A 26,911-nucleotide genomic window follows, 5' to 3' on the forward strand; every position below is an offset into this window, starting at 1 on the left:
GAGAGAACGCCTGCCGATGCGGGGGACACGGGTTCGTGCCCCGGTCCGGGAGGATTCCACATGCCGCGGAGCGGCTGAGCCCGTGAGTCATGGCTGCTGAGCCTGCACGTCCGGAGCCTGTGCAAGTTTAACGTGGAGAAACACGTTGAGTAGAAAAGTGAGCTGGGACTTCTCTGGTGGTGCAGTGGTTAAGAATCTGCCTGCCAATGCAGGGGACATGGGTTCAATCCCTGGTCCGAGAAGATCCCACATGCCGCAGAGCGACTAAGCCTATGCGCCACAACTACTGAGCCTGCGCTCTAGATCCCATGAGCCACAACTACTGAAGCTTGCGCGCCCAGAGCCTGTGCTCCGCAGCAAGAGAAGCCACTGCAATGAGAAGCCTGTGCACCACAACAAAGAGTAGTCCCTGCTCTCCAGAACTAGAGAAAGCCTGCGCACAGCAACAAAGACCCAACACAGCCAAAAATAAATAGTAAATTAATTAATTATTTTAAAAAAGGAAAATAAGAAAAGTGAGCGTATATTAAAGGGCCTGAAGGGCTAGAGGAAAGCAGTTTTCTTTCTACATAGTCAACCACAGAAAGACATGGGATGCTTCAGTGTATAAAAAATTAAATTGTGTTTGTTTGGGGCAGGGGTAGTAGAAGTGAAGAGAGGTAGTAATTCTAAGCCCTTAAGAAACTTTTCCACATTTCCGCTAAGACTCTCTGTTTGAATATGCCTGTTTAACTATTCCTAAGAGAAATCTTCTTGTTGTTAGCCAAAAAAGGCAATGTCATATCAATACAAATATTCAGCTATACAAAAGATTTGCTGATCTGGTAATTAGGAAAAAGGATACTGGTTAGACATGCACTATTTCTGTTACCTGCTTCCTAAGACATATCAAGGTAATTGCTTTTTGTGTGTCAGTAATATTCTATGCATACCATTTCACTTGCTGCATCATTTTTTAATTACCTATTTCTGTCTCCCTGCATGAGGACAGGGACTCTTATTTGTCTTCCCATTCCAAGCACCTACCTCAGTGCTCGGTGGAAGGTTAGCGCACAAACAGTGTTTAATTTAACAAATGGCTATGCTAACTGGCAGTTCAACTTCCTCTAATAAATCATCAAGTTACAATATTTTTTTCTCTAAATACTTCCTAAATAGAATTTGCAAGTTAAAGGGCAAAAATTAATCCTTAATGATTTGCCTAACAAATAGGTCTTTGGGTGGCATAAATCTAATAGAATCAGTAATATTCATGCTTCTTTTGAAAATCTATCAACGGTTTCAAAATTTCAAATTACAGTCTAAAATGTGAAAATCACCTGTCAGAGATTATCAAACCCACTGGGCTGCACAGAGCAATATGTCAGCACCTGTGCCCACATCTATAGCCTGGAGGTTTCTGAAGGTAAGCAGCGCCTTCATCATTCTGGCATTCTATTTTAGTCTAAGTCTACATCAGAAGCCTGCCAGGGCTCAGCACTGATAACAAAGCACTATCGCTTTTCAAAGTGACAGAGCACAGTGACATATCAACACTAGGACTCTAGATGAAAAGCCCCTTCTAATTTAACTGGGAATCTGCTGAAGCTGTATTCATCCCAGCACTCTTGTTTTCAATTAAAACTTTCCTGTAGCAAGAGAAAAGTTTGGCATTTCCTTTCCTTTTTTTGAAGTAGCTATGGAACTGAGTGGAAAGGACAGGAGAGTATAGAGTAGAGATGGCCCAGTAACAGCTAAGGATCCATCAGCCGTTTTAAATATCTACTAATTGCAGTTCCTACGGTTCAAGGAAAGTGTTACCTACAGCTCATGCTGCTGAAAGGATCCTTTCTTTCAACATCACTGTTCTTTGATGACTGTTTTTGATACAGTGCATAAAGTAGCAAAGGGGACATGAGGTATCAATTACTGAGTTCCTGCTATGTACCTGCAAGGTATTCTTATCATGGGTATGGGGGGTTCTTACCTGTGCTATTTCATGAAATTCCCACGGAGCTATATGATGTTTCATTTTTTGTTAATACAGAAAAAGGAATGCATGAGCAAAGAAACTAAGTAACATCTGCATGGTCACACAGTAGTAAGTAGTGTAGAGGTGGAATATGAGCACACATTCATGTCCCGCTAGTCTTTTTTTTTTTTTTTCTCGTTACGCGGGCCTCTCACTGCTGCGGCCTCTCCCGTCGTCGAGCACAGGCTCCGGACCGCGCAGGCTCAGCGGCCATGGCTCACGGGCCTAGCTGCTCCGCGGCATGTGGGATCTTCCCGGACCGGGGCACGAACCCGTGTCGCCTGCATCGACAGGCGGACTCTCAACCACTGCGCCACCAGGGAAGCCCCCGCTAGTCTTGTATATCAGCTACAACATTGCTAAGGTTTAAAAGTGAAGAATTGTGGGTAACATCAACATTGCCATGATTAGTTTTTATGTATTTAATATTACTTCCAATTGGCACTTTGATTAGATGAAGTTCTTGAAACATGCATAGCCAATAGTCTTTTATCCTTAAACCAATTCAGAACACCTCAACAAACTGTAAATTTCTAACAGGAATCCATAGCACATCTTAGAATCTGTTTCTGAGAATTGCATTGGTGTCTGTTTTTACTTTAAGGCATAATCTGACAGAACGTCTACTACTGACTGTAGAAATGTGGTTAAATGTATGGTCAGATAAGACCTATGTCCTCTTTATGAAGCCCTATAACACATTTCTCTCAAACCTCAGTGCTAAAAAAAACAAAAAAAAAACAAAAAAAAAACAAAAAAAAAACTTTGTTTTACTTAAATAGCTGGTATTTTAAAACTACATATCTCATGGACACTTTTACCGTTTCTGCTTCAGCCAGTAATAATCTCAAGGCCAAGTTCACTAAACATTTTTCAAATCTTTGGTTTTATTTCTCTGTGCTTTCACATTTATTCTATGCTTTTATGTATATTTTTCATAACTGCCTGTACTACTTTTGAGAATGAAATGAGTTATCAATAAATAACTAAACAGAAGTTGGACTAGAGTCAGAGGAAGGGTGTAGGCCAGACTTCTTCATGCATTTTTTAATACCATTAGCTCATAACCAGAGCATCTTTCAAAGCATTTCCTCATATTTGTTTGTGGCATTTCAAATCACTAAACTGCAACACTGGGTTTTCAGATTGCTATCAGTGAAAGAATAGACTACCCTACTTCAGGGTATAAAAGCCCCTACCGCTGTTGATAAAGAATAATTTTAGTCACACACATGAGCACAGCACCAGTAAGAATTCTGAAAGGAACATTTCCCTTTAGGGATCAAACAAGTTTCTGGCAATTTGTCTCTGAGACAGCCATTAAGTACAAAGTGTATTTTTTATATATTTATTTATTATATCTTATGCTCCCCCACTGATGCTTAGAACACATTTTTCGTCAAAAAAATGTTTTAGTGGATTGACTCCACATCAAATCTCTAACTTCTCTAAAATGGCGTGAGTCAGTCTCCCATCACTTGATTGATCAAAACTTGGATCAAGGAAGGGCAGCCATATGGCACCAAACTCAATGATGCTATGCTGCAAACTAGAAAATCTGGAATCAGCAGATGCCAAGAAGTGGAATGCATAGTAATATATGAATTAATGCAGGCAGACAGGAATAAAAATATTGATGCACTTTTAAATTGATACTGACCCATGTATGTCAATGAATAGTTACAGAATCATTTCAATTTCCCAAACAAATGCTCTAAAGAAAGATTACTTTAAAAGGTTTTGGTTTAAAAAGTCAAGTGCAATTGAATGTATATTTAAATGCATACTCTTGTTTTTTTTTGACATTACAGATATCATATGAGTAAATCATTTAATCACTCAGCAAATACTTTGAGTGCTTTCCAGCACCAAGTGCTGTTCTAGGTTCAGATGATATCGAATCAAGTAAGACAGCTATGTTACTTTTATGGAACTTAGGTTCAAGAGTGGGAAGACAGAATAGAAAATAAATTACTATGCAAGATAATTTCAGGTAAGTACTATGAAGAAAACAATACAGGGTGATGTGATAAAATAATGGGGAGGGAAGGGGAGGGGTTTATTTGAGACAGAGTGCTTACAGTGACATATTTGTTGAGACTTGAATGGAGAAGAGTCCGTTATGAGAAGATATGGGAATAGAACGTCCCCTGCAGAATCACCAGCAGGTACAAAGGCCCTTACATAAGAATAAGTTTAGACTATCTGAATGCAGAAATAAAGATTCTGTGGCTTGAACACAGTGAGTGCAAAGCGGGAGGTGGTAGCAGAAGAGAAGAAAGACATCTTGATGAGACGGAAGGCTTCTGTTGTCTATTACTTTTGTCTCTTGTACAGAAAAAACTTATCTGGGCCTTACGTTTCTCATAAGTCACGAGCTGATCTTTGGAGTCCCTCCAGATCTAAAATATTCTGTGAAAATACTTCTACTTAGAGTTCTAGATATTCTTGGTAATTCATTCACATTAACCAACTCTGGCATTTAGAAATGGTTAAAAACACAGAAACACATAGAAACACAGTCCATAGGTAAAAGGGTTAAAACATCTGTGTTAAAAATGCACTGAATTTTTAAAGCACTAGATAAAAATGTATTTGTAAAGTCAGTTCTCCCAGAGTGCTCACTGCCATTAACTGGGAGTGTTGTCCATTTTTGGAAACTGCATTAAACTCTTTTAGGATGTTAGGATGCTACTTAGTAAATTGCTGCTTTGCTTCAGTGAATAGGAAAAGCATTTCCAGTGAGCTAAACTCTAAGCACATATAGACTATATAAAACCAATCCACATTTAACAACCTATTTTTTCAATGATTTTCAGCCTCTTTCCAAAGTCACACCATTGTCGTATACATCCCCTCTAGTAATATTCCTTAAGGTGGAATGGGAATTACCCCCATGAAGACATTTGGATAATTTTCTCTCCTTTTTTGAATGAGATTCCTCCCAGAGGAATGGGTTCCCTTTCATTCACCTTCCCCAAGAATCATGCTTTTAAGTTATTAATTATACTAAATAAAATTCACTAAGTTAAAAAAAAATCTTTTTTTTTTTTTCCTATTACTGCACTTATAGCTTTGTTTTTATAACTTTGGTCACTTACTGTTCTAACGCTAGGCTAGTATCTCCCAGACAGGGTTTTGCAACATGCTGGTGTAACGTGATCAGATGAGAGCTATATTATTCACACATGCATTTAATATTTTTAATGTGTACACACTGAGCATTGGACACGGTGCTTGGTGATGGGGATACAATTGTTGAGGTGAAGAAATATAATTTCTACCTAATGGAGCTCGCAGTCTAGGATGTATGTGGATGTGGAGGTATGGAGGGGGTTAATAGTCAAGTGCAATATGCAGTGATCATGTCTATGGTGGTAAAAGCCCTGAGTAAAGTAGGAGCGCCAAGGAAGGGTACTTAATACATATTTAAATAACCAGAGGCCATTCAGAACAAGGAGCAACCAGACAGAAATTGAGGAAAAAGTAGCAATAAGAAAAGAGATTTCCAGGGAGAGTGTAAAAAAAAAAAAAAAAAAAAAAAAAGCTTGGTGGTAAGAAAATAAGTTATATTAGCTTATTTATATTATTATAGGTTATATTACCTGAATTTACAAGTCTGGTGAAAGGAAGTTGAGGTAAAACCATCTCAATTGGCTTCTGTTTTTTCTGTAAGAGCAGTGGATAAGATTACCCACTTAGGACTTCCCTGGAGGCGCAGTGGTTAAGAATCCGCCTGCCAGTGCAGGGGACACGGGTCTGAGCCCTAGTCCGGGAAGATCCCACATGCCGCGGAGCAACTAAGCCCGTGTGCCACAACTACTGAGCCTGCGCTCTAGAGCCCGCAAGCCACAAATACTGAGCCTGCATACCACAGCTACTGAAGCCCGTGTGCCTAGAGCCCGTGCTCCACAACGAGAGAAGCTGCTGCAATGAGAAGCCCGCGCACCGTAAAGAAGAGTAGCCCCTGCTCGCGGCTACCAGAGGAAGCCCGCGCGCAGCAACGAAGACCCAATGCAGCCAAAAATAAAATAAATAAATAAATTTATTTTTTTAAAAAAGAGATTATCCACTTGGCTTAAGGGGGAAAGTTATGGGGTCCTAAAATATTGAGGATGGTGAGAAAGTATGAAATACAAGTAGTGGGCATTGGTTCCACTTAGAGTTTGGATATAAAAAGTTGCAGGAGATTTTACTTCCATCTTACCCACAAAAACAAACAGATAATCTACAAAATCATAGCTTTCATTTTTGTTTTCTAACTCCTCAGAGAGTTGAAGGTACAAAAAAAAACCCTAAAAAGATGAAATAAGAAAATAAATGTACCTTTTTAGGAGAGAAAATATCTACAGTAGCTTTCATTCCTTGCTGAGTGGCAGGGAGATCTCCTTGCCATAAATCTTCAGAAATAAAGTAAATATTGCTATGATAGTCCACAATAAACCAACCCTGCTAGGCTATACTATATGACTTTTTTGGTCAAAGCAAAGTTAGAAGCGTTATGGAAGCAGCCTTGAAAAGTGCCTGCATATTGGGGCTTATCCTTTTGGAACACTCCCCATTGCAGCCTAGCTGCCATGGTATAAGAAAGTCCAGGTTTAATGCAAGAATGAGAGGTCACATGGAGCAGACCAGTAAGACCACACACCTTGTGAACATAGAAGCTACGTGGAGAAGAACTGAGGCACTCTGAGTGATGGTTTGTATTTGTATCAAGGCCACAGAAATCAGAGAGAGGCCATCTTAGAACTTTCATCTTAGCCCAACTACCAGCTGAAATCAGTGCTATCAACCATCATATGGAGGAAAACTGCCTACCAGAATCATAATGAATGTTGATGTTTAAGCCACCGTTTTGAGATTGTTACACAGCAATAGATTATTGATACACCAGTTAAACTGTTAAACCTAATTGCCACATGTGGCAGGCATGATGAATGAGAATGACAGAGAGATGTACCTACAGAACAAGTCTGAATCCAGCCACATACTTTTTCCCAAACGCATTCACCAATTGTAGAGAAGTGGCAGGCTGATTAGGACAGAAGAGAGGAGGGAGTTCCCCCTAGGCATGTGGCGTATTTCCCCAAAGTAAGTCAGTGCCTGCTAAGGTGTGGCAGCAGGGCAGGAATGCTGAAATAATAGCTATGATGTATTTTGAACTTTGAACTTAGTATAAACTCACTGGCTAGCTAAAGGTGGGTAAGGCAGAAAAGGCATCCTAAGAAGAAGAAACATTTAAAATAAATGACTTAATTTTCTATTTAAAAAAAAACTAGAGTAATAGAGCAAACTGAGGGAAAATAGAGATGATAGCAGAGGTCAACAAAATAGAAAAGAAACATAAGTAGATAAAATTGACAAATCCAAAAGTTGGTTCTCTCAAAAGAGCAATAAACTTGATAAAGTCTGAGTTACTCTAATCAATTTAAAGGAGATATTGAGAGAGAACGAATGAGAATAAGAAATGAATACAATTTACCAATATCAGGAATGAAAGAGCAGTTATCACAACACATCCTACAAACATTAAAAGAATAATGAGAGAATATCATGGAGAACTTTATACCAACAACTTGGATAACTCAGATAAAATGAACAGATTCCTTAAAAATTGCATGTCTGAGACTTCTGTCTCACTTCATGCCAAAAATTAACTTAAGGTAGATCATAGACCTAAATGTAAAAGTTAGAAATATTATAGGAGAATATCTTCAAAGCTTGGATTAGTCAAATATCTCTCGTGGAGGACAAAAATCTTTTTACCCTGAACATAAAAGTACTAACCATAAAAAATATACATATATATATGGATATTCACATCAACATTAAAAATGACTGCTCATCAATGATACCAAGAAAGTGAATAAGCCAGTCAAGCTACAGAAGAGGAGGAAACATTATCAGTACTTATATCTGATGAGTTATATGCAAAATATATAAAGGACTCTGACAGATCAACGAAGAAAAACAAGGCAATTAAATACTGGCAAACAACTTGAATAGACACTTCACATAAGATACATGAATGGTCATCAATCAGATGAGAAGGAACTCAACATTATTCGGCATTAGAGAGATAACAGTTAAACCATAATGAGAAATCATTTCAATTTACTAGAAAGCCTAAAATCAACAACACTGACCATTCCATTTCCATACTGGAAAGCTTATAAAGTGCTTAGGGTTACATTGGTAGGGGTATAAAATTGTGTTGCTTGGAGAACTGCTAGGTACTTGCCTACAAAGTGAAATAGAAACTTACACTAAAATCCAGCAATTCCACTAATAGGTATTTATCCCAAATACATGAAAACCTATATCTGCAAGGAAACTTCTATCAAAATATTCATAGAAACAGAAAACAATTCAATTATCTATCTACAGGAAAGTGAATAAAAAAATTGTGATATATTCGTACAGTGAATTACCACCCAGTAAATAAAAGAATGGGACTACTGATAAAACACAACACAAAGGATTCTCAAAAATGTTTATTTGGGCAAAAGAAACCATATACAAAATAATGCATATTTAAAGATTCTATTTGTAGGAAATTTAGGACCAGGCAAAACTAATTATGGAAACAGAAAACAGAAGAAATTGCCAGTGGTGGATGACTGCGTTTGTACAGTTGTCTAGAGGGATGCAGATATATCTTGCTTCAGGTGGTAATTCCAAGGGTATATACAACTATCAAATTCATTGGACTTAATATCATAATATCATATCAATAAAATAACACTTTATGCAACTGATTTTAATTAGGAAACAAACAAACACAAAATAATGAGTCAGAGAAAAAATTAACTTTGGTTTTGGGCTTCTTTATAATCCAGTCCCTGCTATAGTGTTGTATACTTGATTTTTCTAAAGGATTATTACCTTAAAACTTAAAGTAGCTGCTATAGTGGAATCAGAAGAATATGTGTTTATTTAAAAAAATAATTTGGGTTGGCTAAATACATATTATTAGAAGCTGCCATTTTTCAGAGCTCTTAACATAATTTACTTTGAGTCCGCATTTTATCAGGCAACTGTCAGATTAGAACCTCTACCTTCAATTTTGTAAGCTATTCCAAATTTCAAAATAACTGGACTTAATCTGTTCTCTTGTAGGAAATGCATCTAAGCTACTGCCCATATCTCTGTTATATACTTCAAAATAACCTTGGCTTGAATTAAGCTTACGGATAAATGGTGAGCATTTAGAAAGACTATTTAATGTCAAACCAACACAGAACTGTTTCTTTTAAGACAGTACTTCATTTTATTCAGTTAAACCTTTAGATTTACTTTTTTCTCCTAAATATTTTTCATCATAAGAATCAAACATAAGGGAAGCAAGTGTTATTAGTCATTTACAATACTAATTTTAATTGATTAGATTAAATTTTTATTTTTTATACTCTTTTACCTGAAAATATTGTCAGTATAATAAAGGTTGCCAAAATGATTACTCTGCTTAAGTATTTTAAATTAGATCTCATTTTCATTTGCTACCTACATATGACACAAATTTCTTAATTTTATTTAGGCTTGTATATTCAATTAAGAAATATCTCTTTCAAAATACTCTCTTTATAGGCTATATACTTAACCAATGGTGCTTAAAATATTTTGAGAACTTGTCTTGAAATTACCTTCAGACAAATTTTGAAGCAAAAATAACACAAGTCATCTAACTTTTAATAACAATTTAATTTAACCAAAATATTATTTTAATATCCAGATGCACTCTTTGCATTCATATAAATTAGATCCATATGGCCTTTTTCTTTGCATACAAATAAAATTTACCTTGGATCATGAATTTTAAAAAATTTAGACTTTTTAGAGGGAAGTCCAATAGGACTAAATTTTATTCAATTTATTATAATGATTTTATTTTACATATTTTATCATTTTATTATAGTTTAATTACAATAGCAAATTAAAAAGTAGGAATCCAGAAGCAATTTTGGCTCACAGTTCACATTTCTAGTTAGGGTGGGTTTTTGACTAACTATGAATGAGTTTCAGCTAACCTAAATCTCACACTATTTAAATCAAAATTAAATCTCAGCTCTTTCATTTGTTGCAGATTCTCAAGTATTTCTGTTTTTATTTTCTATTTTTCACTCAGGTTTTACATTTTTCTAACTAATGTCCTTATATAATTTTTCCCTTAGATGATTTTTATATAATAATCTTTGTTTTTCTCATTTAATTTCAATGTTGTTCCTCTTCTTTTATTTATCCTATATTAACTTTTAGTATTATCTATTTAGCTCTTTGGTATTCCCCATTACTGATTATTTTATATAGATGATTCCCTCCTTTATATGTAAAATACTGGCATCAATATCCATATTTAAAAGTACTCCTCTTTATACTACTATATTCTGCATGTAGAGCAACAAGAATAATTACTAACTTTTACTGTCTACTTAAAATGTTTCAATCATTGTGCTAAGTGCTTTACATGCATTATCTTATTTAATTTGTAATAAAAGATTAAAACCTTTGAGATTAATAGAATATATATAGTCAAAATAACTATACTGGAGATATTTGAAAGCACTGCTCCTCAATGAAAGAGTATTGAGACCACCATATAAATATGGGAACCTAATTTCAAGAGTAATGCGGTGTCAGGCATGAAGAATTCACAATCTGGATTCAGTGCAATTTTCATTTGAAACCCAGCACCAAGACTTCATTTGCCTTGGGACTGAATTACTGAAATTCTTGAAACCTCAGAAAACTCATCTTTAAAACATGAATAATAATAGAATCTACTTTAGACTGTTTTCAGGATTAAACATGTAAAATGACTGGTTCAGTAACTGGCACTCACCTAGCAAGGGCTCCATAAGTAACAGTTGTTACAACCTCGGAATGGCATACCCTGGGGTATCCATGTGACAAGGATATTTACCTTCTACTTTAACATATTTAATGGTAATCCAAAATAACTAATCTTATGCTGAATTTTCTATTCTGTTGAATGAAATTAAGTAGCTACATTACTTTTCATTTCCAGTGAGGAATCCCAGAACAAGCCAAGAAAGATAATTACCTTTGTTCTCCCAATTGTTTGAATTTTACTGTGTGTGTGTTTTTGAAAATTTCTTTAAGACATGACATCAAGAGCTAAGTCTAATAAAGCTATTAATTTTCTGGCTCAGACAAAGTATTTAAACATTCATGGGCCAGTTAAAATTTCCAATTTGGTGCTTTAAAAATACTACAGTTGATAAATAGGTCTTGTTTCCAGTAAACTCACAAAGAATTCCATTTATTTGCCTAGCTTATTTGGAAAATGAATAATCCTTGAAGTGAAAGAAAAATGGGTATAGAAATGAATCATGCACAGAGCTGTAGAACAGAAGGCAGAGAATAATTATGGGGGAGTTATGAGCTGAATGGAGATATTTTAGGTCACACAATGCTGAGAGGAAGTGGAATTCTAATCATCCAGAATGCAGACCCCTTTATGAACATTACAGCCTTTTAACAGAGATTTCAGAAAGGCAAGGACTTAAGGGTAGAACGTCAATGCTCTAGAGCAAGGGCTACTCTAAACCCACCCTAATAAATTCTAAATTCCATGCTCACAAAATCATGCTGAGCCATTAAGAATTTAACTGACAGTCAGAATTAAACAGTCCTTAAAAGAAGGTAACATAATCCATTTTCTCCAAATCTTATCATTGTTCTGCAATAACAAGCACATAAGCAAAAATTGCTAGACATACGTATAAGCAGAAAAATATGTCCTGTATCCAGAAGAAAAAAAAAACAGTCAATAGAATTACCCATGATGGAATTATCAGGATTAGTAGTTTAAAAGAAAATACACTTAACAAATGGATAGATGGGGATTCTCAACAAAGAAATGGCTATTTAAAAAGAACTGAATGATATGTATAAAATCGATAACTAATAAGAACGTGCTGTATAGAAAATAAAATACAAAAATTCAAAAAAATTAAATTAAAAAAACAAATGAAAAGTTAAGAATAACAGCAAAAAATAATCTAATATAAAAAGCTAACTGTATATGTTTAATATGAGACTATACGGTTTAGAAAAAAAAAAAAATCAGTAAATATGTAAGCAAGGCAGTAGAAAATGTCCAAACTAAAGGACACAGAGAAACAATGGCTGATCTGTATCTCTGATGCATGCAGGATCATATAATATGGTGTAACATATATTTAGCTGAAGTGTGAGAAAAAAAAGAGAAAGTTTGGGGCAGAAAAAAATACTTGAAGAATATTTTCTAAAACTTTCCATAAGTTCTCCCAATTTGATGAAAACGACATAACCACTAATATAAGAAAGCTCAGTGAACCTCAAGCATGATGAACAGAAACAATCTCACACACACACACCAGGAAAACACCCAAGACATATGAGGCAAATTGCTAAAAGTGAAAGATAATGAGAAAAATTTCAAAGCAGCCCAAGAAAAAAGCTTATTACAGTATAGAGAACAATGATAATTTTTTTCTGACTTTTTCTTAAAAACAAAGAAAAAGAGAACAAAGATACATCTTTAAAATGCCAAAAGAGGAAGGAAAAATACTGTCATCAAGATTTCTTTATCTAGTCAAAATGATGGCGAAATAAAGACATTTGCTGAGCAATAAAATATGAGATAATTTGTCATCAGCAGACATGTACCTCAAGGAATTGTAAAGGGAATTCTCCACACTAAATAGAACTGACAATAAATACAAATTAGAATACACATGAAGGAAGATGAGGGCTGCAAATAGCAAATAACATCTAGGACAAACAGAAAACAAATAGTAAGAATATAAACATAAAGCCAAATTTATCAATAATTATATTAAATGAAAATAGACTAATATTTAGGGTAAGCACTCAATTAAAAGGCAAGGGTTATCAGAGTGTATGATAGAGCAAGAAGGAACTATTTGTTGTTTATTTAAGCACACTGTTACATAGAGACCCAACTAGGTTAAAAGCAAAACGATGGTAAAAATTATACCTTAAAAGCACTACTTATAAGAAATCTGGAGTGCTATATAAGACAAAGTTGACCTAAAAAAAAAGGAACATTACCAGAGGTAAAGAAGAATATTTTACAATAATGCAATGGTCAATTCATCACATAGATATAAACAATCCTAAATGTACATGCACTTAACAGAAAGCTTCAAAAATAAATGAAGTGAAAATTGACAACAGTAAAGGGAAAACTAAAAATTCCACAATTATATTTGGTTATGTTTATGTTTGTTTCCAGTAATTAATAGAAACAAATTTAAAATGTAATTAGAATATAGACATTTTGATTAACACTATCAAACAATTTGAAATCACTGATATTTTAGAACACTACACCAACTTCAGAATGTCTTTTTTTAAAGAAAAGCTTAGGCAGGTATCTTTGCAATCTTAGAATAGGCAAAAATTCTTATATAAGATACAGAAAGTACAAATTTATAGATAGAAAAATTGAAAAACTAGGTTTCATCAAAAATTTTAAAATTATGCTTACTAAAAAGACACTGATAGGGCTTCCCTGGTGGCGCAGTGGTTGAGAGTCCACCTGCGGATGCAGGGGACACGGGTTTGTGCCCTGGTCCGGAAAGATCCCACATGTCGCGGAGCAGCTGGGCCCGTGAGCCATGGCTGCTGAGCCTGCAGGTCCAAAGCCTGTGCTCCACAACGGGAGAGGCCACAACAGTGAGAGGCCCGCGTACCGCAAAAAAAAAAAAAAAGACACTGACAAAAATGAGTAGGGAAACCACAAGTTGAGAGAAAATTAAGTATAATTTTAAAAAGGCACACATGACAAAGGACTTACAACCAGAATATATAAACAACTCCTACAACCCAATCAAAAGACAAACAGCACAATTTTTTAAGTGAGTAAAAGTCAATAGACACTTCAAAAAGGAAACGATCAGAATAGCCAATTAACACATAAAAAGTGTTCAACACTATTAGTCATCAGGAAAGTGCAAATTGCAATCATGATGAGATGCTACTCAACATCCACTGTGAATGAATAAAATCAACAAGACATATCACCAACTGCTGGTAGGAGTGTATTAAACCAATATACTCTATTATCCAGCAATTCCATGCTGTGGTATTTATCCTTCCAAAATGAAAACATTCACAAAAATGCTTTTACAAATCAGTTCAATGGAGGAGTGATTCAACAAATATGCTAAAGCAATTGGACATCTATAGGTAAAAAAAAAAAAAAGAGAACCTTGACTTAAGCATCCTAACTTATACAAAAATTATCTCAAAGTTAAGCACAGACTTAAATATAAAATGAAGAATAACATTTTTAGGAAGAAAATCACAAAATATCTTGGAGGTTAATGGCTAGGCAAAAATGTCTTAGATATGACACCAAAAGCACAACTGATAAAAGGAAAAATTGGTAAATCGAACTCGTGGTGATTAATTTTTTGTGTCACCTTGGCTAGAGTATGGTGATTAGTTGTTTGGTGAGATACCAATTTAAGTGTTATAAGGTATTTTTTAAGATGTGATTAACATTTAAATTAGTAGACTTTAAATAAAGCAGATTACCCTCCATGATCCAATCAGTTAGCAGCCCTGCAGAGAATTTAAAAACGATAATAAATCTGACTAAATGTTGGTTTGCTTTTTATTTAAAACAATAAAAAATAAAGACTTAAGTTTCCCAAAGTAGAAGGAATTCCTCCCCAGACTGCAAAACAAAAATTCTGCCTGAATTTCCAGTCTTCAAAGCATTCAAGACTATAACATCAACTCTTATCTGAAACTTTACCCTGCCAGCTTGTCCTATGGATTTCAGACTTGCCATTCCCTGAAACCACATAAACCAATAAAAAAAATCTCTCCTGCTCCCCCATATACATGTATATACATAATTACAAATTATACTTGTATATATTACATATAGCAATATATTCTACAGCTTATATGTCTCCTATTGGTTTTATTTCTCTGCAGAGTCTTGAGTAAGGGAGATGCCATGAACACTAAAAGTTTTTGCTCTATAAATGCACATGAAGAGATTGTAAAGGTAAAACATATCCTGAGATAAATTGTTTGCTAATCACATATCTAGCAAAGGGCTAATATCTGGTATAAATAAAGAACTCTCGGGGCTTCCCTGGTGGCGCAGTGGTTGAGAGTCCGCCTGCCGATGTAGGGGACATGGGTTAGTGCCCCGGTCCGGGAGGATCCCACATGCCGCAGAGCGGCTGGGCCCGTGAGCCATGGTCGCTGGGCCTGCGCGTCCGGAGCCTGTGCTCCGCAACGGGAGAGGCCACAGCAGTGAGAGGCCCGCGTACCGCAAAAAAAAAAAAAAAAAAAAAAAAAAGAACTCTCAAAACTTATCAGTTAAAAAAAAAAACAATCAAATGGGAAATTTAGCAAAAGACATGAACAAACATTTCACCAAAGAGAACACAGAGATGACAAATAAGTATACTTAAATACATTCAATACCATTAGCTATCAGGAAAATGTAAACTATAACCACAATGAACTATCACCATACACTGATCAAAATGGCTAAGAAAATAAATAAATAAATAAATAGTGACAATACCAAATGCTGGCAAGAAAATGGAGAAATCAGACCAGGCATACATTTGCTGGTGTGAATGTAAAATGGTACAGTCACGTGGACAATAGTTTGGCAGTTTCTTATAAAACTAATCATGCAAATACCATGTGACCCAGAAACTGTGCTAAATATATAAATCTTTGTATACCCACATGAAAATTTATGTTCACCCAAAAAAAACTGCCTATGAATTTTCATAGCAGCTTTATCTAGAATAGCCCCAAAATGGAATCTGCCTGGATATCCTTCAACAGGTGAACAGTTAAGTAAATTGTGCTACACGCATACCACTATTCAGCAATAAAAAGGAATGAATCCTTAATGGGTGCAATAACTTGGATGAATCCCTAGAGAATTATGCTGAATGAAAAAAGCCAATACTAAAATGCTATATACTGCTTGATTCCATTTATATAACATTTCAAATGACAAAATTTTAGAAATGGAGGAGGGATTGGTGGTTGCTAGGAGTTAGTAATGGAGGGTGGAATAAAATAGTGATAGAGCTAACGCCCGCACCACAAGAATTCTGGCAGGGCCCACGGAAGTCACATGAGGAGGCTTGTGATCGCTTGCCTATGTCGAGGGGAGTGCCAACTCCTGTTTCCCGCACATCCCCGGGCGGCCTGGGGGACAGCTGGGGCATCGCAGCCTGGGGAAGGGAGCAGAAGTCAGTTTTGAAGCCGCAGAAGGAGGGGCAGCTGGAGGGGGCCCTACATCCTTTGAGGCTGGTTCAGCTGTACTACTGCCCGAATGTGGGTGTGAGGCTGCAGTGTGGCTGCCCAGTGCTTTCTGTAAAAGGCACTGGCCAAGAGTGTACCTAGCTTCTGGTGCTCAAGTCTGAATGGCGAGAGCCTGATGGCCCGGGGTTCAATGTGACTCCTCCGATTCCCCAAGAAACCTCTCCAAGGGGCTCCCATAACTGAGCGTGAGGTCTGCATTTCTGTGGTCCTCGAGTGGGAAACTGGCAGAAGAAGTGTAGGGGAAACTTCCAGGTTAAGGTGTGTGAATGCAAGCATGTACCGAGGGACACAGGACTTGAAAGATATTTGATGGTGCCAGGAAAGGATATGGCAATCAAGAATATTTGTGTAAGTTGAAGTCAAGACCTTCCTTCTTCAGGTAGCTTCCCAGATAAAAAATAACTAGCTCTCAGAAGCTTGCCCCTTTTCAAAATGCTTGCCATTGACAGAAGATGTGGCCAGGGAAGGACGGACCATCTTTGGCAAAATATCTGGGAATCCCTGCCTGCAACTCAGGTGATTCTGAGAGGCAACCAGGGTTGAGAACCACTGACGTAAATCCATGTGGTGGACAGGGTCTCCGTGCTCTGGTTGGGTATCAGGCCTCTGTCTCTGAGCGGGGAGAGCCGAGTTCAGGACATTAGTCCACCAGAGTCCTCCTGGCTCTACATAATATCAAATGGCGAAAGCTCTCCAAGAGATCTCCATCTCAACGCTAAGACCCAGCTCCACTCAACGACCAGCAAGCTACAGTGCTGGACACCCTATGCCAAACAACTAGCAAGACAGAAACACAACCCCACACATTAACAGAGAGGCTGCCTAAAATCATAATAAGGTCACAGACACCCCAAGACACACCACCAGATGTGGTCATGCCCACCAGAAAGACAAGATCCAGCCTCATCCACCAGAACACAGGTACCAGTCCCCTCCACCAGGAAGCCTACACAACCCACTGAACAAACCTTACCCACTGGGGCAGAAACCGAAAACAACGGCAACTACAAACCTGCAACCTGCGAAAAGGAGACCCCAAACACAGTAAGTTAAACAAAATGAGAAGACAGAGAAACACACATCAGATGAAGGAGCAAAGTAAAACCCCACCAGGCCAAACAAATGAAGAGGAAATAGGCAGTTTACCTGAAAAAGAATTCAGAGGAATGATAGGAAAGATGATCTGAAATCCTGGAAATAGAATGGAGAAAATATAAGAAACGTTTCACAAGGACCTAGAAGAACCAGAGGGCAAACAAACAATGATGAACAACACAATAAATGAAATTAAAAATGCTCTAGAAGGAATCAATAGCAGAATAACTGAGGCAGAAGAATGGTTAAGTGACCTGGAAGACAGAATCGTGGAATTCACTGCTGCAGAACAGAATAAAGAAAAAAGAATTAAAAGAAACGAAAACAGCCTAAGAGACCTCTGGGACAACATTAAACACAACAACATTCGCATTATAGGGGTCCCAGAAGAGAAAGAGAAAAAGAAAGGGACTGAGAAAATATCTGAAGAGATTACAGTTGAAAATTGCCCTAATATGGGAAAGGAAATAGTCAATCAAGACCAGGAAGCGCAGAGAGTCCCATACAGGATAAATCCAAGGATAAACATGCCAAGACACCTATTAAACAAACTATTAAAAATTAAATACAAAGAAAAAATATTAAAAGCAACAAAGGAAAAGCAACAAATAACATACAAGGGAATTCACATAAGGTTAACAGATGATCTTTCAGCAGAAACTCTGCAAGCTAGAAGGTAGTGGCAGGACATATTTAAAGTGATGAAAGGGAAAAACCTACAACCAAGATTACTCTACACAGCAAGGATCTCATTCAGATTTAATGGAGAAATTAAAACCTTTACATACAAGCAAAAGCTAAGAGAATTCAGCACCACCAAACCAGCTTTATAACAAATGCTAAGGGAACTTCTCTAGGTGGGAAGCACAAGAGAAGAAAAGGACCTACAATAACAAACTACAAACAATTAAAAAAATAGTAAGAGGAACATACATATCCGATAACTACCTTAAATGTAAGTGGATTAAATGCTCCAACCAAAAGACATAGACTGGCTGAAAGGATACAAAAACAAGACCCGTATATATGCTGTTTACAAGAGACTCACTTCAGACCTAGGAACACATACAGATTGAAAATGAGGGGATGTAAAAAGATATTCCATGCAAATAGAAATCAAAAGAAAGCTGAAGTAGCAATTCCCATATCAGATAAAATAGACTTTAAAATAAAGATTATTATAAGAGACAAAGAAGGACACTACATTATGATCAAGGGATCGATCCAAGAGGAAGATATAACAATTGTAAATATTTATGCACCCAAAACAGGAGCACCTCAATATATAAGGCAAATGCTAACAGCAATAAAAGGGGAAATCGATAGTAACAAAATCATAGTAGGACTTTAACAACCCACTTTCACCAATGGACAGATCAGCCAAAATGAAAATAAATAAGGAAACACAAGCTTTAAATGACACATTAAGCAAAATGGACTTAATTAATATTTATAGGACATTCTATCCCAAAACAACAGAATACACTTTCTTCTCAAATGCTCATGGAACATCCTCAAGGATAGATCATATCTTGGGTCACAAATCAAGTCTTGGTAAATTTAACAAAACTGAAATCATATCAAGTATCTTTTCCAACCACAAAGCTATGAGACTAGATATCAATTACAGGAAAAAAAAAACCTGTAAAAAATACAAATACATGGAGGCTAAACCATACATTACAAAATAACCAAAAGATCACTCTTGAAATCAAAGAGGAAATCAAAAAATACCTAGAAACAAATGACAATAAAAACACAACAACCCAAAAACCTATGGGATGCAGCAAAAGCAGTTCTAAGAGGGAAGTTTATAGCAATACAATCCTACAAGAAACAAGAAACAACTCAAAATAAACAATCTAACCTTACACTTAAAGCAATTAGAGAAAGAAGAACAAACCCCCCCCCAAAGTTAGCAGAAGGAAAGAAATCATAAAGATCAGATCAGAAATAAATGAAAAAGAAATGAAGAAAATAATAGCAAATATCAATAAAACTAAAAGGTGGTTCTTTGAGAAGATAAACAAAGTTGACAAACCATTAGCCAGACTCATCAAGAAAAAAAGGGAGAAGACTCAAATCAATAGAATTAGAAATGAAAAAGAAGTAACAACTGACACTGCAGAAATACACAGGATCATGAGAGATTACTACAAGCAACCCTATGCCAATAAAATGGACAACCTGGAAGAAATGGACAAATTCTTAGAAAAGCACAACCTTCCAAGATTGAACCAGGAAGAAATAGAAAATATAAACAGACCAATCACAAGCACTGAGATTGAGACTGTGATTAAAAAACTTCCAACAAACAAAAGCCCAGGACCAAATGGCTTCACAGGTGAATTCTATCAAACATTTAGAGAAGAGTTAACACCTATCCTTCTCAAATTCTTCCAAAATACAGCAGAGAGAGGAATACTTCCCAACTCATTCTACGAGGTCACCATCACCCTGATACCAAAACCAAAGATGTCACAAAGCAAGAAAACTACAGGCCAACATCACTGATGAACACAGATGCAAAAATTTTCAACAAAATACTAGCAAACAGAATCTAACAGCACATTAAAAGGAGCATACACCATGATCAAGTGGGGTTTATTCCAGGAATGCAAGGATTGTTCAATATATGCAAATCAATCAATGTGATAAATCATATTAACAAATTGAAGGAGAAAAACCATATAATCATCTCAACAGGTGCAGTAAAAGCTTTCAACAGAATTCAACACCGATTTATGATAAAAACCCTCCAGAAAGTAGGCAAGAGGGAACTTATGTCAATATAATAAAGGCCATATATGACAAACCCACAGCCAACATCGTTCTCAATGGTGAAAAACTGAAATCATTTCCTCTGAGATCAGGAATAAGACAAGGTTGTACACTTCCACCACTATTATTCAACATAGTTCTGGAAGTTTTAGCCAGAGCAATCAGAGAAGAAAAGGAAATAAAAGAAATCCAAATCGGAAAAGAAGAAGTGAAGATGTCACTGTTTGCAGATACCATACTATACATAGAGAATCCTAAAGATGCTACCAGAAAACTACTAGAGCTAATCAATGAATTTGGTAAAGTAGCAGGATACAAAATTAATGCACAGAAATCTCTTGCATTCCTATACACTAATGATGAAAAATCTGAGAGAGAAATTAAAGAAACACTCCCATTTACCACCACAACAAAAAGAATAAAATACCTAGGAATAAACCTACCTAAGGAGACAAAAGACCTCTATGCAGAAAATTATAAGACACTGATGAAAGAAATTAAAGATGACGCAAACAGATGGAGAGATATAACATGTTCTTGGCTTGGAAGAATCAGTATTGTGAAAATGACTATACTGCCCAAAGCAATCTACAGACTCAATGCAATCCCTATTAAATTACCAATGGCATTTTTCACAGAACTAGAAGAAAAACAATTTCACAATTTGCATGGAAACACAAAAGACCCCAAATACCCAAAGCAATCTTGAGAAGGAAAAACGGAGCTGGAGGAAACAGACTCCCTGACTTCAGACTATACTACAAAGCTCCAGTAATCAAGACAGTAGGTACTGGCACAAAAGCAGAAGTATAGATCAATGGAACATGACAGAAAGCCTAGAGATAAACCCACACATATATGGTCACCTTATTTTTGATAAAGGAGGCAAGGATATACAATGGAGAAAAGACAGCCTCTTCACTAAGTGGTGCTGGGAAAACTGGACAGCTACATGTAAAAGAGTGAAATTAGAATACTCCCTAACACCATACACAAAAATAAACTCAAAATTGATTAAATGCCTATGTGTAAGGCCAGACACTATAAAACTCTTAGAGGAAAATATAGGCAGAACACTCTATGGCATAAATCACAGCCAGATCCTTTTTGACTCACCTCCTAGAGAAATGTAAGTAAAAACAAACAAACAAAAAAATGGAACCCAATGAAACTTAAAAGCATTCGCACAGCAAAGGAAAGTATAAACAAGACAAAAAGACAACCCTCAGAATGGGAGAAAATATTTGCAAATGTAGCAAATGACAAAGGATTAATCTCTGAATTTTACAAACAGCTCAATATCCAAAAAACAAACAACCTAATGCAAAAATGGGTAGAAGACCTAAACACACTTCTCCAAAGATGATATACAGATTGCCAACAAGCACATGAAAGGATGCTCAACATTTCTAATCATTAGAGAAATGCAAATCAAAACTACAATGAGGTATCACCTCACACCAGTCAGAATGGCCATCATCAAAATATCTACAAACAATAAATGCTGGAGAGGGTGTGGAGAAAAAGGAACCCTCTTGCACTGTTGGTGGGAATGTAAATTGATATGGCCACTATGGAGAACAGTATGGAGGTTCCTTAAGAAAACTAAAACTAGAACTACCATACGACCCAGCAATCCCACTACTGGGCATACACCTTGAGAAAACCATAATTTAAAAAGAGTCATGTACCACAATGTTCATTGTAGCTCTATTTACAATAGCCAGGACATGGAAACAACATAAGTGTCCACTGACAGATGAATGGATAAAGAAGATGTGGCACATATATACAATGGAATATCACTCAGCCATAAAAAGAAACAAAATTGAGTTATTTGTAGTGAGTTTGATGGACCTAGAGACTATCAAACAGAGTGAAGTAAATCAGAAAGGGAAAAACAAATACTGTATGCTAACACATATATATGGAATCTAAAAAAAAAAAAGGTTCTGAAGAACCTAGAGGCAGGACAGGAATAAAGATGCAGACATAGAGAATGGACTTGAGGACACGGGGAGGGTGAAGGGTAAGCTGGGACGAAGTGAGAGAGTGGCATGGATATGTGGACATATATACACTACAAATGTAAAATAGATAGCTAGTGGGAAGCAGCTGTATAGCACAGGGAGATCAGCTCGGTGCTTTGTGACCACCTAGAGGGGTGGGATATGAAGGGTGGGAGGGAGACGCAAGAGGGGAGGAGATATGGGGATATATGTATATGTATCGCTGATTCACTTCGTTTTAAAGCAGAAACTAACATACCAATGTAAAGCAATTATACTCCAATAAAGATGTTAAAAAAAGTTTAGTGATAGAGCACTGATGCCTGGAAAGGGAAATGTGAGAATTTTCCGAGTTGTTGGGAATAGCCTATGATTTGACAGGGATGTGAAATATGCAGGTATACACATTTGACAAAACTCATCAAACTGTGCACTTAAGATATATGAAGATTTCACTGTATGTACATTATTCTTAAATATAAAAAACATGAAAACTTATATAACAATATGTATAAACCAAACAAAGATGTGCTCTGCAGTAAGACAATATCCTGAATCTTAGATTTTTCTTTGCATCTCCAACTCTCATTTCTCATTTCAACTGCAATTATATTTAACGGTATCTTTGTGTTTTTCCTAAGGAAGGTGGTATAGCTTTAGAAAAAAAAATGATATGGATTGTAATAGAATCTCTACTTCCAATTCGTGATAGGTCAGGGATTCCAAATTTAGTGAATTTCTAGACTTTCTTTAAAATGGCTCATTTTAGGATTTCAAATAATACAGATTTCATACTTTTGAGAGCAACCCTTTTTTTATCCAACCCACACTCAGCAGCCCCATTTCCCTTCCCTAGCCCATAAAGCACTACACAGCAACAATGGACAATAGAGGTAGTAAATTGTAATGCCCCTAGAGAGTATCAGTTTTGGTAAAATACACATAGTGTTAGCCACCTGAATGGCTATAGTTTTGCACTGAGACCTGTATATTAGCACTGAATAGAGCCTCAAGTTAGTATTCTTTATGTATCTAATCTGATGGCATTTCAGGTAGCTAGGGTGAAGTGAAGAGGATGATTTCTAATGGTAAACAACCTGACCTTTAATAAGCTTTATAAAATTACAACGGAAGAAACACTAAATCCTTAATTGCAAAATTTTATAAAGCTGACAAATTGAGGTCAAAACCCTACAACCTTTAGAAGTACAAATATTAAACTAAAGGTCTCTAATTATTCAGTAAAGCTAGTATAGTTCCAGTTTTCCAATGATGGTGTTAGGTACACTTTTTATGTCAGTTGCCATTTTCCAAGTTTAGTTATATCAAGTAAAACCTCCAAATCTCTAAAATTGTGTTACTCCAAACAATGAGTTTTTTCCATCAAATCCTCAGAAATATTGAATATCAAGTTTACTTAGTTCTCCTTTATAATTTAGCTCTATTTATGAAGTGAATTGGGCCAATTTGTAGTACAGCTTCCTTAATTGACGTGCAAATACTTCCTTGTCTGTAGTGAATGTACCAGAAACCTGCTGTAACTAATGACCTAAGAACATCCTGAGGTTTATCTATTAATTTTCAGATGTTACTCCCTGAGCTCAAGGTTAGTGCTTGAGAAGGCTCTAGAGAGTCCTGCATTTTAATGGAGCAAAATCACATGGTGACATGGATTCTTTTCAAAGGTGAATGCTTCATTCGGCAGTTTGCTTCGCTTCCTAATACAATTGAAAAGTTATTTGCTGACAGTAAACCAGTGGCAGGTGTGCTTTCATGTTGACAGCTGCAGTTCTGACATGGATCACAGACAAGCTCTGCTGGAAGTGCTAGAACATCTGGAGCATTTGGCCCAATTTCAAAAGCCAATTTGAGGGGACTGTCTTCTTCCATTTCAGAGTACAGAAGAAGTTCTGGACTCTGGAGCCAAATTTGCACTGAGGTAGTACAACAACTCATTATATTTCTCATTTATTAAATATGAGGGCAAAAGGCCACAAAGCATACCAACATTTCTAATGTCTGGGAAGATGGTTTGTAAAATAGGTCATTACAATCCTTTGCTTAGGATTTCCTTTGATAACCTGAAAGCACTTAATTGATAGAAAAAGAACTAATACTGAATCCCTAGAAATTAGTGAGCAGTTGTGACACTGATTTGCACATAGAAAACATTTCATACTTATTGAATGAGTGAATGAATTAGGCTTATTATTTTTCTAACTATTACGAATAATATTCATTGCTAACACATTAAATACCGTTCTGCTAAGATTACACAAAACAATTAATGTCACTTAATTTCTCAAAACATACTGCTATGTACTAGCAAATGACATCATTCCCATTTAACAGATGAGGTTACTCAAACTCAAAGAATTAGACAATTGACCAAGCCCCCTTATAGTAAGTAGGAAACTGAGATTCTTTCCCAGATTGGGATTGCAAAGATCACGCTCCTTCTACTGTGTTTTAATGCTTCTGAGTACATTATGGATACTCTTAGTTTGCAGGATTTATGATGTTAGTGAGGAGAGCATACAATTTTTCTTTACTATCAAGTAATTCCAAATATGCCAGACCATATTGTGGACACTAAGGAAAACCCTACCAAAATATTTATGGTATGAACCCTTAGTACATGGGAAATTTAGAAGAATCAGGCAAAGTAGCTCAAAATTCAATAATTATGTCTAGACTAAACAACCAAGTAAGGCCCACAACTTCTCAGTATCTATCAATTACTTAACTGATGATTACTGGCCCCTATGGGAAGGAGGAAGGAAAGTTGACAGCTGTAGGCACATGCCCTCCATCAACAGAGTTTATATATGAGCATTCTGTCTGCTCCTGATTCTGTGGCTTTATAGGGAATGAAATAGACACTGATGGGAACATGGAGTCTAAGGATAATACCATTTCTGAAAAGTCTATTATGGACTGGGTAGAAAAGCTAAATTCAAACTTCACCTTCCACTTTTTCGTATGACAGTATTTCAAGGGATAAGTGGGCAAGAATCCAAAAATATTAATTGCAAACTCCATCACTGTGCTCATGTGGGTGTACGAAAGACAGGAAATGCTACCAAGTAATTTATCTTCAATGTTGTGTCAACAAGGACATGACTTATAGTCCACATGCCAGAGAATGTCTATTCAAATGATATTTGAGCATTTTATGGATGAGTGTGTGGCTAATGGATAGAGACTAATATATTCTCCTGCACCAACATTATTGAGGCCAGAGTATTTACTTACTAGTACACACTGTGACAAATGGTTCTATTTTAGTTTTTTTCTTTGATTTGAATCATTCATTTCTTCCATTATATTGGGAGCTATTCAGGAAAAAAAAAAATTGATGTGATTTTTTTAGGGGGAGGCATGTCAAGCAAATAGTGTAGACTTAAATATCTTTAAAGAAATGTGCTCTGGCACCACTCAAGAGAAAATGAACAATCATACCCACTCTGGCACCTGAAAATGTTGGTCGGTGTTTGGCACCTGAAGAAATTACCCATGAAATGAACATTTGGGGCTTGACTCATTAGAATTCAGCTCCTGTGTCTTCAAATGAATAACAATCTCTACACAGATACTTAGAAAGAGAGATAAAAAGGAATGCAGAGGAAATGACAACACTTCTTAACTATGCAGGAAACTTAGATTTAATGGAATTTGTTCCCTAACACACACAGTATGAAGGTATGATTATTAGGTTCACAAGGTCATAAATTTCAAGCCAAGAAAAACTATGTATATTCAATTATTCAAGGAAATAGAGCCAATCAGAAAAAATATGAATTTTAATGTTAACTGCCTTGCTTTTAGCTCTGTATTTTCTGTATTATACAAGTTTTATTCTATATCTATAACCCAGTCAAACACGGGTTGGAATTTTTAGTATTTATATAAAGAGGAACATAATTTCATATACTCAGAAAATTTAGACTCAATTTTTAAATTAGTTTAAAGACAAATGTGACATAGTGACATATTTCAGTTTCAAGTGTATTTTAGGAGAAGAGTATATTTTACACTGCCAACGTGTATTTTTCATAAATATATTGTGTTTTTCTTTTGTAGAATATTCAATATGTGGCATTATTAATTTCTTATGCTTCTAGAAAAATTTCAAATATAATAAAATGTTTTATTAGGGCAGATATATGGTCATATTCTCTGCATCATTTAACTATGTAAACCTATATTTTCCCCATACTCATTGACCCAGCTGACCTTCTGAATAGCATCACATATTATTGACTGGGTTCACTAAGATGAGGGAGAAAATTGATGGTCATAGAGTTAGACAAAATTAACAACCCCATATTGTAATCCTTTGAATTTGGTTTCATTGTAATATAGTCCTATCAACTCTAACATACACATAAACACACACACACACACACACACACACACACACATAATTATATAATATTTCATATATTATCTACAACTATAGATTAACAACACTGTGGGATGGAAAGCATCTTTTACCAACTGATTTCTTCCTGTTTGCTTTCTATTTTAGAAACAGGCTAAATTCAATGTCTTGTGGACCTAACATACATAATTTTGGAACTGTGTTTTGCATTCAAGTAATTTACAAAATACATCTCAAATTCATGTGTTCTCATGTATACAGATGAAAATAGAGAAAATATTAGCTACTAAA

The sequence above is a fragment of the Aethalodelphis obliquidens genome, unplaced genomic scaffold, assembly GCF_003676395.1.
Source record: "Aethalodelphis obliquidens isolate GAN/ISIS:26980383/991018 unplaced genomic scaffold, ASM367639v1 scaffold7, whole genome shotgun sequence".
Lineage (NCBI taxonomy): Eukaryota > Metazoa > Chordata > Mammalia > Artiodactyla > Delphinidae > Aethalodelphis > Aethalodelphis obliquidens.